Source organism: Squalius cephalus, assembly GCF_949319135.1.
Source record: "Squalius cephalus genome assembly, chromosome: 15".
In the NCBI taxonomy this organism is placed as follows: Eukaryota; Metazoa; Chordata; class Actinopteri; order Cypriniformes; family Leuciscidae; genus Squalius; species Squalius cephalus.
The window spans coordinates 16,758,427-16,774,433 of NC_137136.1; the positions used below are offsets into that span (position 1 = coordinate 16,758,427).

The 16,007-nt window shown below is 39.1% G+C and overlaps 1 protein-coding gene across 6 annotated transcripts in view; it reads right to left on the minus strand.

Annotated features, from left to right (window-relative positions):
- The window catches only part of znf1035 (zinc finger protein 1035), a 29,590-nt gene extending 18,706 nt beyond the window's left edge, over positions 1–10,884 (minus strand). The window contains exons 1-4 of one of the 6 annotated variants that reach the window (XM_079895634.1): positions 10,522–10,860; positions 9,719–9,788; positions 7,196–7,258; positions 3,578–3,720 (exon numbers count right to left, since the gene is read on the minus strand). The gene's annotated coding sequence lies outside the window, so the exon portion shown is untranslated. The other 5 variants (XM_079895632.1, XM_079895635.1, XM_079895636.1 and 2 more) reach the window with 5 other exon arrangements.
- Between the last annotated feature and the right edge of the window lie 5,123 nt (positions 10,885–16,007).

The window sequence follows — 16,007 nt, forward strand, 5'->3', positions numbered from 1 at the left end:
CATTATTTTCAATTTGACCTCAATGTTTTATTCTCCATCATTCAATATTTTGCCTGTACATAAATGAATCTTTATGTTATGTCATCGAAGATTAAAATCTATAAATCAAAATATTTATTGCATTTATGAAGAAAAGGCTCAGCACCAAAGACTATCGCTTAATGACTCAATGGTGTATAATGTCTCTGGGCAGATTGCTGGCAACAACCATTTTAGGATTGTTTCTGATTTGGTCTTAGTGACTTAGGAGTCCTCTTGACTACCCCTAACTTAGCTGGTTTTAGCACTAAAATGCCAATTATTTTTAATAGTTTCTCCTAAATCTGCAAGTTAGGAGCTATTTTTAGCGTTAAGATGTTTTGTGAAGTCAGGCCCATCAAAAAAACACCACACGTCACTCAACTAACTTCTCACAATCTGCAGTACTTAGCCTGACTTCTACCAGCCACAATCCAAAAAATAAAAACCTACTCAAAACTGCCCAACTTACCAAAACACATAACTTTTAAACTCAAAGTATAGACTGTTAACTGCCTTGGACAAGACCATAGCAAAGGCAAATCTTGAAGTTAAAATGAGGCAAAAAAACAAATATGGGACTAAGAATCTAAGGCAGGGATAGGCAACTCTGCTCCTGTTGGGACACTTTTGTCACAGATTTTAGATCCAACCCCAATTTAACACATCTACCTGTAATCCTGAAGACTATGTTTAGGTGTGTTTTAATAAGGCTGGAAGTAAAATTTGCAAAAAAATAGTGGCCCCCCCAGGTGCAGAGTTGCCCATCTTGTAACCAGGTACCTTGATAAATAAATAAACTTCAGCCAGTGCTTTGGAAGACCACTAAGAGCTGCAGGTGCTACTCTGCTTCTCTACATCCAGGAATAGCACAAAGTTTTACACCTATTGTTATTTAAATACTAACTGTGAAAAATCTACTGATGTTGAGGAAAAATAGACAACATGCACATTAGTCTCTGAGATTGACAAACATGTTAACTGACAGGTGTGACTCAAACTGTCCTGTTCATACAGTAAACTATTGTAAACCTGACAGGGCTGCGTTACTCAAAAGCATCAAAATCCCAAGTAGATCATAGAACCATTGCCACCAATGGTCTCTACGATCAACTTAGCTCACGATGCTTTTAGGAAACGCAGCCAAGTACTATAAGAATGAATGTCAGGAATGAAAGAACTAAATGTCAAGCCATTATATTTTTGCAATTAGTGCCAAGAATATCACCAGAGAAAATTAAAATATAGTAAAACAAACACCAAACATAGCAACATAACTCCAGAAAGAGTGGACACAATCTTATTTAATAAACTATCCAAAATAAAAATATCCAAACAAAGTGAGGTACACAGATACAGAAACATGTGCCTTGTTGCTAAGATTTGTTCTAAAGTAGTCTCAGTGCATCAGGTGTCAGATTTCACTTATCACGAGATGACAATAGCCTATATAGCAGATAAATCGATAGTAAATGATTTGGTGTGCAAAGGATCTTGAGCATCATTGACAAAAACCTTATCTTGTAAAATGTGTGGTCAGTCCCACCGCACCTTATACACTGGTTATGCATGATCACAAATTTGAAAAGCACGCATTCAAAATCGATTTCAATACCCTGCATATTAAGAGCGGCTCCCCGTTTGCCACGAATTATAGGCCTATACACAGAGTACACATGATCGCGCTTTCAAAAGCTAAAGTTAAAAAACGTGTGCACGCATTCAATTCAAAAGTTAATATCGGAATAACTGATATCTTATAACTGAATGTATGGTGTAGCATTTGGGTCATACACAGACCACAAACTGATGGGAGAAGTTCCAGTCAAAGACAAAAACTGGTTCCAAACCCTTCGGATGACACACAGCTTATATCTCCGTAACCCCAAATGGAAACAAACAGAAAAGGCAACATATGCAGTACAGAGTGGTTATCCCACTGTGATGTGACGCATGGTTAGTTGTCCAGTACAGTTCCAATAACACAACACAGATGCCATGCAAGCATAAGTACCTCAATTACATGGAACACAAAGCATTAATTGACCCTTCGCTAAACCACACCCGAAAACCGCCACAGGCCAATCGTGGCTTAGCAACCGTAACTAGGCGCGGGGAGGTCTGGCAAGCTTTCAAGCGAGGGAAACTTGCTGAAGCGTTGTGCGTATGGATTGTGCAAATCTGATACCCGGTATCCTAAAAGTTTGGACAGGGGGGTGGAATTTTTTCCCTTCCCGAAACCTAAAACCCAAGGGGAGAAATTCCGGGATGACAGGATTAACAAAAACACCTACGTTTGTTCTACGACATGTGAGCAGTAGCCTGGCGCGCTAAAAATAAGCGGGAGAATGTTATCATTGCAAAGTGGTCAGGCTAATGTCTTGTGTTTATTCCACAAGATTTATGGATAAGCTGTTTGATTTATAATTATTATATTATTTTCAAATTTCAAAAAGCTTGTCAGGCGTAGCAACTGTAACTAAGGAGGGCGGGGCTTAGCGAAGGCTCAATTGTAAGAAGTTTGATGAAAAAATGCAAAATTCTAAAAGCTATTTTTAGGCTCAATCCCAATTCACCCCTTGCCCCTGCCCCTTGGCCCTGTCTCGATTCTCTTTTGGTTGGAGGGGTAGGGGTAGGGGGAAGGGCCAGATAGCCCTTGAAACGAAGATTTTTCGGGACCACACTTCAAACGAAGGGGTATGAGAAATGTACCTGCATACACCGGCTACAGAGGCAACATGACTGCCAATAATCATTTTCTTTATGTCATATTCAATCTTGTGTTCATATTTACGGTCAAGTTCTTCAAAGAAACGTTTGCAAAAAAAAAAAAATCGCTGAAGTTCGTTAACGATAGTCCCGCAACATATTTTCATGTCTGATAACTGGTGAATGTAATTGCGGCAGGGAATTGGCTTATCTTTTACCGTACGTCTGCTATGAACACATTGTTTTCTTGTGGTTATATGTGAACACGATATAAACAAACAGTGCTTACACAGTTTCGTGCTTTTTGCAACATGATCAACCAGCCTTGTATGTTCTTTATCAAACAGGGACACCTGAGGAAACCCGGAGGCTCATTCGTTTTCACGCTGACAATGAGCAACGTTTCCTGAAGTCCAAAAATACTTAGGCGTCGAAGATATCGTCATCTCCGTTGTTTTCTGCGAACTTCAGAAGAAAAATGCAAAAAAAATAGCTGTAACTCACGCAATTGAGATGACTACAGCTGCCGACGGCATCTTGGAAATTTGTGATAAACATTGGCACATCTCCTGTGACGTAGGCGCTAGCAACGACGTATAATGACGTGTAACGGTGTAGTAGTGGTGTCCCATTTCTTAGGGGAATATTTTCACCCCTACGCCTTGCCACTCTGTTTCAAGGGACAGGGGTAAGGGGTAGGCGAAGGGTTAGGGGTAGACGAAGGGGTATAAAATAGAATTGGGATTGGGCCTTAGATTAAAATAATTTACACCAAGCAGCAGACACTACTATTGATTTGCTCAAGTTTTTTTTTTCCTAATTAAAATATTTATACATAATGTTGACTCACATGAGATGAAATGTCTAGACCAAGGGTAGCCAAACCCGCTCCTGAAGGATACCCTCCTGCAGACTTCATTCTCAACCCTGCTCCAACACACCTGTGATTGAGTTGACCAATAAAATTGGCTGCAGGGTGAGGTGCGTGCTTAACTGGTTTGGGGGGAAAAAAGAAAAAGAAATCATGCATCCTGAACACCTTTGATCAACCTGTTACAGATGTGCTTGATTAGGGCTGGAGCTAAACTCAGCAAGATGGTTGCCCTCCATGGAGCAGGACTGGCTGATCAAACCTGTCCTGGAGGTTTACCAAACCTGTCCACCCCTGCACATTTTAGTTTTCTCCATCTAACAAACCTGAATTAACTCATTAGCTCATAAGTAGAGACTGCAGGACCCGAAATTGGTGTGCCCAAAACCAGAGACATCCAAAATCTGCATGGGTAGAGGGTCTCCGGGACAGATTTGAGAAGCACTGGCCTAGACCAGAGCTTTTCAACTCAAGTCTCTAGAACACTGGCCCTCCAGGAATTGAGTTCCAACCCTAACCAAACAGCCCAAAACAAGCTTATCACAGTGTTCATAATTACTTGCAAATTACAGAGGTTTTTAATTAGGCTTGGAACTAAAGACCGCAGGACACCAGTCCTCCAGAACTGGAGTTGAAGAGTCCTGATCTAGACATTAGTCATCTAGAAAAAATATTTTTATTCTAAAATAAAGTCGCCCCCTGCCATAAGATATCATACATTTGACGGAGTTACTAATATTAGTAAATAATACTTCGTAAACATAAATAATATTACTTGTTTTCTGACCAGTGCTCAAGACTATACAATGCATAAACACAAAACAAGTAAACCAATCTAAAAATATACAAAAAATAAACCTACAGACACAATATAACAATGGAGCATGAGTTAAGCACATGCAATCCATTGGTCCAAATAAAATGAGTATGAGCTGATGCTGTTCCTGTTGGATGAAATCAACCACAATGATCCACTGCTTCTATACACAGATCAAGGTTAGACTGCAGGCAAAGAACTCATAGCTGTCTATTCACAGTGTAATGAAGCAGCTAGCCTCATAGCACGAACCACCAACAATTCACAAAATAACAGGGAGATTTAATCCAAGAATGTCCATTATGAATGTTTGTAGTGTGAAACTGATAAAAGGAATAAAAATCAACAAATTTACAGCACGGGTGTAAAAGCGGCAGCAGTTAGTAAACAGTTTATACTGAAATCTATTGGAGTGGATGCATGTCCAAGTCCAAGATCACGGACCAAGATCATTGACTGACATGTCGAAGAATACAGCCAAGGGAAACTAAAAAACACTAATGAAAGTGTGTGTGCCTTTAGCAAGTTCATTGTAAAACAAGAAATTAGTTTGCAAGCTTGTATGCACACCTGGGACCTGTCCCAAATGGCGCACATTGTGCACTTGCAGTTTTGTGGGCCTGCGATGACTGCCGCAAGTGTGTGCACAAGTCCACAAGACCATAGGGTGCCCCATTTGACATTTCTAGGTTTAAGAAGGATGCTCCCAGGCATTGGGACTGATATGTGCCCTTGATGCACACTTTTGCCATGCTGGCCTTGACGCAGGCTGCATAGCAGATGACTACCTGACATTCTATACACAAACGTTTTAACAGGACAGGGTAAACAAATTAACCTAACTGTAAGATTATGTAATAGATATTATCAGTAAAATCCAGTAATCAACTGTCCTTTTGAGAAAACATTAAATGAGACTGTTGTTTATGGTTGAAAATGCCATTTTCAGTGCAATGGCCAATGCTCTGAACCTTGACAACAGAGGTGCCACATAACCTGTTTTGCAAAAAAGAACAAAAATATAAAGAAAAGCTCCAGATACACAATATGGTCAAAGGTAAATGGACAACTCCTTTTACTTAATAGGTTTGGATATTCCAGTAAATTCTCAGAGGATAAATCCTAATTCTGCTGCATACAATGACATTGTAGGTACACCGTACAGCAGGGTTGCCCAACCCTGGTCCTGGAGATCTACCTTACTGCAAAGTTCAGATCCAACCCATATCCAACACACCTGTCTGTAATTATCAAGTGCTCCTGAAAATCTTAATGAGCCATAAAGAAATGGTCTATGGAGGAACAATGTTTACTGGGTGATCAGAAACTTGGCATAAACATTTGGCCCAATTAAGGTATTCCGCAAGAGGTTTGTTTTTGCAGGTTCGGTTGAGCTTCTGTTTATGTTCGCTGATAAACATTTAAATGTGAATAAAAGCCTAGATTCAATCTGTTTATCCTATAAAGCAATAAAGTCTCTTCAGAAAATTTGGACTAAATCACTCAATTCATATGGATTAGTTTTACGATCTCTTTTAAAACTTTTTGAAGCGTCAAAATAGTAGTTGCATATCGGTCAATGGAGGGACAGAAATCCCTCAGATTTCATCAAAAAGATCTTCATTTGTGCTCCGAAGATGAATGAAGGTCTTACGTGTTTGGAATGACATGAGGGTGAGTAATTAATGACATTTTTGGGTGAACTAAGCCTACCCCTTTGAGTGATACTGATGGAGGTGGGATCATTGCATCCACCAGTTTGGCGTAAATGATGGCCCTTTTCACAAATACTGTTTGCACATTTTCAGTTACAATACTGACAGATGCTAGCCTGGCAAGCCAGACCCACATAAAGATGTTGGGTCTGGGAACACACCATTGGCAGGGCTCAATCCAAGGGGCGGGATAAATGGTTGTCTTTCAAATTCCCTCTTCTCGCAATAGGATAGCGCTACAACCAACCAGAGCGTTTTCCCACCAGTGGAGCTAGTTGATAGATTCAACTTTTGCCATATCTAGTTGGCAAAACTACAAACACATCTACCTTTTTTAAGTATGACTTAAGTGCCGTTCTTTGTTCTTTTCTCAAAGAAAAGCTTAACTCCAAGTCCTCCAGAGTCACGAAAGACCGCTGTTCGCCAGCAGCAGCAGCCATTCTTTGTTTTCAAGTAGAAGGGAACCATCGCAACTCTGTCATCATGTTAAGCCCGCCCGCCGACTCTATAAATGATGTGATTGGCCTGACTAGAGTTTGTTTTTTCCAGCTCGAAAGCCAACGGAGAGTTGCTAGACCACCCTGACTGCAAAATAAAATTTGCTGCTAGAGTGCATCTAGATTTCTAGGCTAAACAGATGCAATATTTTCGCTGTGAAGCACATGCTAAGTTCGTCAGACAGCATGTCGAAAATGCAGTATAAACATATCAACTGTTTTACAACTTAAGATCAATATAATTTAATTATAAAGCAAATAATTGTATTGTAATAATTATTAAAGACAGGTGCAGTACATATGAAACAAGTCATAAGCCTTATTCGGACAGGACTAGTTTTCCAGGTGGATGTTAGAGGAATTTATGTTTTACAGACGTACTTTGCGATTTTAATCCCGTCCGAAACTGCCAAGTCAGTGTTTTTCTCAATCAACCACTAAAGATTCCAGGGCAAATTACCCACTGTTTCAGCAAACTCAACGGTCCTCTGAGAAATCTAATCTCATCCAAATGCGAATGTCAGTGATTGCTGATTCTAATGCTTGTCCTCATGTGTTTTTGACCTACCTGAGCTACCGTTTCCACACCAATCTTCGGCATGCTTTCATTTAGTTTCAATATGGATAGTATCTGACGAAAAAAATAACAAATACAATCAATAAATAGAGCCAAATTGCCGAAACTGCAAAGACTGCCCATTTTAAGTGTCAGTTAAGAATAATATACTGGTTTAGATTTCTCTACTCACTTATGCAAGTTTTTTTTATAAACATCCACGGCTAAAAACTCATGAAGTTTACTTAAAGGTCCCGTTCTTCGTGATCCCATGTTTCAAACTTTAGTTAATGTGTAATGTTGCTGTTAGAGCATAAATAATATCTGTAAAATTATAAAGCTCAAAGTTCTATGCCAAGCGAGATATTTTATTTAACAGAAGTCGCCTATATCGAACGGCCCGTTTGGACTACATCCCTCTACTTCCTTCTTTAATGATGTCAGTAGAACAGTTTTTTGACTAACCTCCGCCCACAGAAATGCTCCCTCAACTCTACCGAAATTCGTTTATGTACTTGCGCACTTCTTATAACTTACTGTGTTTACTCAGTTCTTACGGTGATTTTCTGAAGTAAAACTGACGCTTCATCTTTTGTGTGATGTACAATAAACTTTATTAAACTCATCAGTATATGTTTGGTCATCATTCAGACAGCCGACTTGTAGGCTATTAATAAATAATGGATACATACAAGCAGATGACAAATACGTTATTATAACCGTAATTAAACTACTAAACTATACCTGTTTCATCTCTATACAGCACTCTGACTCTGTAGGCATTATTGTCCGACTCGAAATGAACACCGTTACTGAGAGTTTCTGATATTATCATCATTCCGTGAGATGAAATTGTCCTGAGAGACTGAGCGCGAGCTCGTGAGGCTCCGCCCCCTGTGTCGTGCAGCAGCAGCTTATTTGCATTTAAAGGGCACACACTAAAACAGCTTATAAAATATTTATCCATGCTCATTTTTTTTAAATTCACGTGCCCTCAAAATCTTTATCCATGCTCATTTTTTTTAAATTCACGTGCCCTCAAAATCTTTAATCAAAATAACTTTCCCTCCCATTTTCAACGACATCTATTCCCTGATGACGAGCAAGGGCGGGACAATCTGTCACTCACATGAGATTGCATCAATACCAAATGACAATGATAATTTTTTTCTTGTCAAAGAAACTTTTTTACCTGAGTATTCATCACAAAAGGGGAAAAAAAAGACTATCGCAACTTATGTCATGTCGACTTAAAATGCACTCTGTAATTTTATTATGTTTGAACTGGGCAATATGGTGCCATCTTGGTCTTATAGGCTAAACATAGCTTGTGCTGTGGATGCAGCACAAAAGGAAATAATGAAAAGGAAATCATTTTCCATTACTGATGCCACTGTTTAAATACAGTTTTCAAAGTCAAAATCTCATCAATGCGTTTGCTTTCCAAAGCAACTTACATTGCATTCAAGTATAGCCTACACTTTATCAGTTGTGCATTCTCTGGGAATCAAGCCCATGACATTTGCATTGTAATAGTGCCCTATAATAGGGGAATTACAAAGATAAAGCAAGTAGTACATGACTGGTCATCAACATGGCAGCCTCCATGAGATGACCCACTTAATGTAAAATAAATCAGCTTTTATTAGGCTACTGATATGAATACTTGAATATTCATTTCATCTACTTTTCATTTAAAGGCAAAATTAACAGAAAAAAAATAAATAACTGAGCGCACTTTTAAAATGTCAGCGATGGAAAGACCATTAAATGTTAGCTTTTTTTAATAATATATTTTTTCCTTATCATATATCCATCTTCTATCATTCACTGACAAGATTTTTAACAAATAGGCTAATCCTAATACTTGACTCAACTCTTCAGTCACATTTGGTTCTGAAACTGCACGGGTGTTTAAAACTGGATTAGTATTGCTACCACTCTAGGTTTAATGGCAAATTATATGAATGACTTGTAAAGTCATTACTAAATGTGTAAGCTAAATGTGAGAAAAAATTTGTCTTCAACCGTGTAAATATCATTTTGCCATCAAGTAAGATGATCAATCAGCTAACCAGTGCTGTTGACATTACAAACAAAGCTTATTATTAATATACTACTCTATCATAATCAATGTCATCTTGGGCTCATATACAAATGCCTGCATTCAAGTCACAAATGTTATGCTCAGGTTGGATAACAGGGTGATGTGCATGCAGCGAGTATGCCACAAGTTACCTTACTAATAATTCTATTATAACACACTTACTTGTGTGTTATATTCTGTGTGCAGTAAATAAAAAGCCACTGCTTTGACAGTACTCAAAGCTTTTGCATGTGGCTATTATATTGTAAAATTAATATACATGAGGAATGTTCATTGACAAGATGCAATAACTCCTCTCAATTCCACCAGAAGATATCATACATCTTTATCTGTACATGAAAGCAAGTAAACACCCATATATTCTATGAGCAATAACATATAGTGAGAAGAATTAAAAACAGCCTGCAAAATTAGTAAAGTCAACTTACCCTAATATGCCAGTACACATTCCAAAAGCAAACTCACTCCAGTGATCAACGTTTTGTCCTTAAACATACACTGTAAAAAAGAAAAAAAGGCTGACATCATTATCAAACATTCATGTCTAAAGGGGAAAGACTTCTAATCATAATACATTTATACATTTGTTTACACATAAAACAAGTATAAAACAGTATGTTACTTTCACGAACATCTTAAATCATTTCAAATTCTTTAAACTATACAAAATAAATATATTATTAAAACAAAACAGCTATATAATAGGTTCATCATGGAAACCTTTAGCCTCTAAACGATGGAGTATGAGTCCCTCCTGACAGTGTACAATGACAAACCAGTGGCTGTTTTAAAGTGATGCAGATTTTTAGTTATAGTGACACTTGCAACAGTCAATAAATTATCAGATGTGTCAAGTACAGTAACAACGTAAATATACGGATGCATACTGAATTAAAACGTTAATTGATGTATTTTATTTGTTATTTGGTTGTTTATATAATGCTAACGGAGCAACCAGAAAGAAATGCACGAAGCTAAGCTGGCTGGCTAGCAACATGGAAGTCCAACGTCACAAAACAAAATGGGCTGCAAGCTTGGAACCTGGAGTACGAGCACACAAACAAGAACTGGCGATCCCAGAAACTACGCAAATCAACGTCTAAATTTGCGATGTAAATCTTACCTAGTGCATTATACACTCTTAGTATTATATTTCCCCGTTAAATAACGTAGCAAAGCAGTATAAGCTTCTCCCCATGAGCTTCTCCCCTTCAGAACGGCTCGTACTCACCGTCGTGCTCGGCTTCCTGCTGCTGTCGTTTTCCTTTGTAAGATGCACCTTCTCGTTGCGCAATGCGCACATAAGATATTCCCAAACTTTCAATCCAAGTTAAAGCTCATTGGAACACTATTCATTATTTTAAAAAATCATTACGGGTTTGATGTTAGTACAATTCGATGCACATTCACCAAACAATGTGGCTCACCCGACCCCGGGATATTTCGTGACACTCGACCACTTGGACCTATGAGAAGACGGCTAAAGGAGAGGAAGACCCGCCTCCAGTTCTACGGGGCCTCCATTTCAATGTCCAATGTGTGGAAGCATTTTTTTGCGCATGGTATCTTAGGAACATACCTTAAAATGGCTGCCGATGGTGTGGGAGGTGCTTATTAGATATATTCTGTCGACCATCCTACATGATGCCTTTGATTGTTGCAGGGTGCAGTACCACAGTTTCTTGTCAAAGAACTTAACATAGCAGTTTACCCAGCGTTCCAACAATCCAAGCCACCTATCTTATTCTTTAATGCGGTAAGATATTTCATTATTACTGTTGTCACAAATATGTCACAGAACCGATTTTGGAGCCCACCACACCTTTGCACGTGATAACCTACTGTAAACGTTTAATAAGCAATGTGGACTGTTATCTTGTAGATTGGAAAAGGTAATTGTAACAAACAACTAATGAACTAAACAACTAATGTGGTTCCTCTGGCTTTCACATTGATAAATCAGATTAACATTGTGAGTCTGATAAAAAAAATTATATCACTGAGAGCATCCATTCACTCATTTCCTTTGAGCAGGTTGTAGGCACAACTAATGCAAATTTTTGCTTTTTTTAACCCCAAGGGATGTCCTGGCAAAGATGCATAAATGTACCACCCAGTGAAAGGCTCAACTTTGCTCAGGGAGTGAAACAGCCCTTAATATTTACAATTACCCCCTATGCTCCTTCCTGCTTCACCAGCTCTACCCATTTCTTAGCTCAATTTCAATTATTTGGATGAATCCCTCCCTCTTCTTCCTAGAGTTGTATCTCTGTAAGGAGCATAGATACAATACTAGAGAGCTGTCACTCATAGTGAAAGGGAACCGTTAAAAAGTGTAAATTGGTTGAAACAACACATTATGGCTACATATATTATAAACAGGGAACATAGTTTCAGAGCAATAGACTTGTGGTCAGCACTCCGACATATGGCACAGCTGTGCTTCAGGCAACCCAAGTTCGAGTACCGACTTGAGGTCCTTTGCCTGTCCTGTTCCCCTCTCTCTTCTCCATTGCTTCTTGTCTCATCTACACTATCCTATCTAATAAAGGCATAACAGGCCAAAAACATAACTTGAGGGGAAAAAAACAAGGAACATGGTGAGTCTATAATGTCATTAAGGCCTATTGATATGAATTACTAAATATAAGCATGCATTCAGTTTGGGAGGTTGCTGACTTTGGCAAACAGGAGCGCTTTTACTAGTATACCTTAAAGGTGAAGTATGTAAGATTTTTTTAAATGTTAAAATATATTCCCTTAACCCAGTTTGTTAAATATTGAGCCCTCCAGGCACCATCTAAACATTGAGAGGGGTTTGCTCAGATCTGTCAATCTCTTTCCAGCTCAACCAATATCGTGAGTTTTGGGCGAGGTTACTGTAGCAGGCTGAGCCAGTGTGGGACCAAGGCTGACACGTTACATGGGAAAAGACATTCTGCAGAAGTGCAAGCCAAATTTCACTGCATTTAGACCTTCAAAGGTTAAACAGATTATGAACACATCAAAGTGAACCGGGCACTGCGATGAAACATGTTACAATGGAAGCTTCAATATAGAGTTCTTCAACCCTGCTCCTAGGGACACACTGTCCAGCAAAGTTTATTTCCAATCTGCTTCAGCACACCTGCCTGTGTTTTTCAAGCAATCTTGAAGAGCTTGATTAGCTGCTTCAGGTGTGTTTGATTAGGATTAGAACTAAACTCCGCAGGACAGTGGGTCTCCAGGAGCAGGGATGAAGACCTCTGCCATACAGAATCATCATGCATCCTTTCAGAAAAACAAAGTACAAGTTTATAATGTTTACTTTGACATATCCAGTGTAGACAGCTTCGAATAGTTGAGATGTCATGTCATAAAATACACTTGGTGCACTTACGTTGAATGGGTTTATTATAAACCCCAGATGCTCAGGTTTGGTCTTGGCAGAGGGTTAGCCTTCTCAATTGCTTACTCATGACGCATAGCAACACAGCTAAAAGTATTCCTAAAATGTAGGACCTTTATTGAAAGTAGCCTGCTTTTACCTGTTAAGACATGCCTTCACAAGCACCCATAATAGCTGTATTTGTGATGTTTGAATTGGTGGAGGCATGACACACAAAATGGGCATTTGCAAAATATGCTATATTTTTGTAATTCTGTTAGTTGCCACTAGTGTCACAGAAACTACATACTTAACCTTTAACACAGTGTTGTGCCACTCACTAAAATGGTCATAAAAACAAATTTACTTTACTCAATAAGAAATATTTGAAATACACTACATGCTGTATAACCGAATCAGGTGGAAACTTTCCCAGATTTATTTTTTACATAAGACAGGGATGGGCACCTCCAGTCCTAGAGGGCCACTGTCCTGCTGAGTTCAGCCTGTCTATAATTTTCAAGCAATCCTTTAGACTTGTTTTTCAGGTATGTTTGACTGGGGATCGAGCTAAACTCCAGGACTGGAATTGCCCATCCCTGACATAAGACTATTAAGAAAGGGTGTTGTACAAGGAATTGACTCTAACAGGGAGGTAGGGGCAATATGCCAATGGACACTTGTAGCCTACAAGTTGATTTAAAAAAAATGCAATGACATACTCTCAACTCAGAAAGGGGCACACTGGCACACGTGTTGACTACATTAATGCTTGGAGAAGATGAGTATAGAAAAACAGATTTCTACAGAACACAAACAAAGGACCATTAAAATGAGATATTGTTTGAGAGCCTTTAAATGGCTTCCTTAAATTGTTAAACGAAAAAAAAAAAAAAAAAAAAAAAAAAAAACACTGGCCTTTGCCTGATTCTATAATGGAGGAGGTGAAGTAACTCTTGACAGTATAGTTATGCCTTTTTGTGTCTGGGTATTTGGGGTTTTGTAACATTCTTTCTAAAATAAAATTAAGTTGAGGTTGACACAAAACAAACTAATTATCCAGGTCAGTTACTTGATGTCAGAGTCGCTTCACTTATTTGCTCTGTTAGCTTCTGACAGATTATTTGTTCAAACATTCTTTGTTAATCTACCTATAATATAAGATAAAACTTTGCAAACAAGCATTTTCATTTACATTTCTTCATTTAGAGCAGGGGTGCCCAATCCTGCTCCAAGAAGGCCAATGTCCTGCAGAGTTCTACAGAGTCCAACCCTAATTAAACACTCCTGAACCAGCTAATCAAGGTATTAAGGATTAGTAGAAATGTACAGTGAGGAAAATAAGTATTTGAACACCCTGCTATTTTGCAAGTTCTCCCACTTGGAAATCATGGAGGGGTCTGAAATTGTCATCGTAGGTGCATGTCCACTGTGAGAGACATAATCTAAAAAAAAAAATCCAGAAATCACAATATATGATTTTTTAACTATTTATTTGTATGATACAGCTGCAAATAAGTATTTGAACACCTGTCTATCAGCTAGACCCTCAAAGACCTGTTAGTCTGCCTTTAAAATGTCCACCTCCACTCCATTTATTATCCTAAATTAGATGCACCTGTTTGAGGTCGTTAGCTGCATAAAGACACCTGTCCACCCCATTCAATCAGTAAGAATCCAACTACTAACATGGCCAAGACCAAAGAGCTGTCCAAAGACACTAGAGACAAAATTGTACACCTCCACAAGGCTGGAAAGGGCTACGGGGAAATTGCCAAGTAGCTTGGTGAAAAAAGGTCCACTGTTGGAGCAATCATTAGAAAATGGAAGAAGCTAAACATGACTGTCATTCTCCCTCGGGCTCCATGCAAGATCTCACCTCGTGGGGTCTCAATGATCCTAAGAAAGGTGAGAAATCAGCCCAGAACTACACGGGAGGAGCTGGTCAATGACCTGAAAAGAGCTGGGACCACCGTTTCCAAGGTTACTGTTGGTAATACACTAAGACGTCATGGTTTAAAATCATGCATGGCACGGAAGGTTCCCCTGCTTAAACCAGCACGTCAAGGCCCGTCTTAAGTTTGCCAATGACCATTTGGATGATCCAGAGGAGTCATGGGAGAAAGTCATGTGGTCAGATGAGACCAAAATAGAACTTTTTGGTCATAATTCCACTAAACGTGTTTGGAGGAAGAAGAATGATGAGTACCATCCCTAGAACACCATCCCTACTGTGAAGCATGGGGGTGGTAGCATCATGCTTTGGGGGTGTTTTTCTGCACATGGGACAGGGCGACTGCACTGTATTAAGGAGAGGATGACCGGGGCCATGTATTGCGAGATTTTGGGGAACAACCTCCTTCCCTCAGTTAGAGCATTGAAGATGGGTCGAGGCTGGGTCTTCCAACATGACAATGACCCGAAGCACACAGCCAGGATAACCAAGGAGTGGCTCTGTAAGAAGCATATCAAGGTTCTGGCGTGGCCTAGCCAGTCTCCAGACCTAAACCCAATAGAGAATCTTTGGAGGGAGCTCAAACTCCGTGTTTCTCAGCGACAGCCCAGAAACCTGACTGATCTAGAGAAGATCTGTGTGGAGGAGTGGGCCAAAATCCCTCCTACAGTGTGTGCAAACCTGGTGAAAAACTACAGGAAACGTTTGACCTCTGTAATTGCAAACAAAGGCTACTGTACCAAATATTAACATTGTGTTTTCTCAGGTGTTCAGATACTTATTTGCAGCTGTATCATACAAATAAATAGTTAAAAAATCATACATTGTGATTTCTGGATTTTTTTTTTTAGATTATGTCTCTCACAGTGGACATGCACCTACGATGACAATTTCAGACCCCTCCATGATTTCTAAGTGGGAGAACTTGCAAAATAGCAGGGTGTTCAAATACTTATTTTCCTCACTGTATAGGCATGTCCCTCCAGAAGCTAAATTGGGCACCCCTGATTTAGAGGATGATTTATCCAAAGCGACTTGAGAATAACATATGTAGAAGCAATTGATCCAAGGGACAACACAACAGAAGTAAATCATACCAAACAATTTTTTTATTAGGTAATAATAGAATGCAGTGTAAGTGCATATACATTTGTAAGCTCCTACAGAATGTGACTTTAGCCATTTCTTAAAGACAGTAAGGGATTGCATGGTTAGAGTGAAGGTTGAGAGTTCATTCCACCACTAAAAGACAGGAACAGTGTGAAGGTTTTAGGAATTTCCCTGTGATACTGCAATGGCACCATCATGTGTTCTTTGATTGACTGCAGGGGATGATGGGAGAATGAAGTACTGGTCTGGTATGCTGGTATTAGAGCCTTGAATTTTATGTAGATGC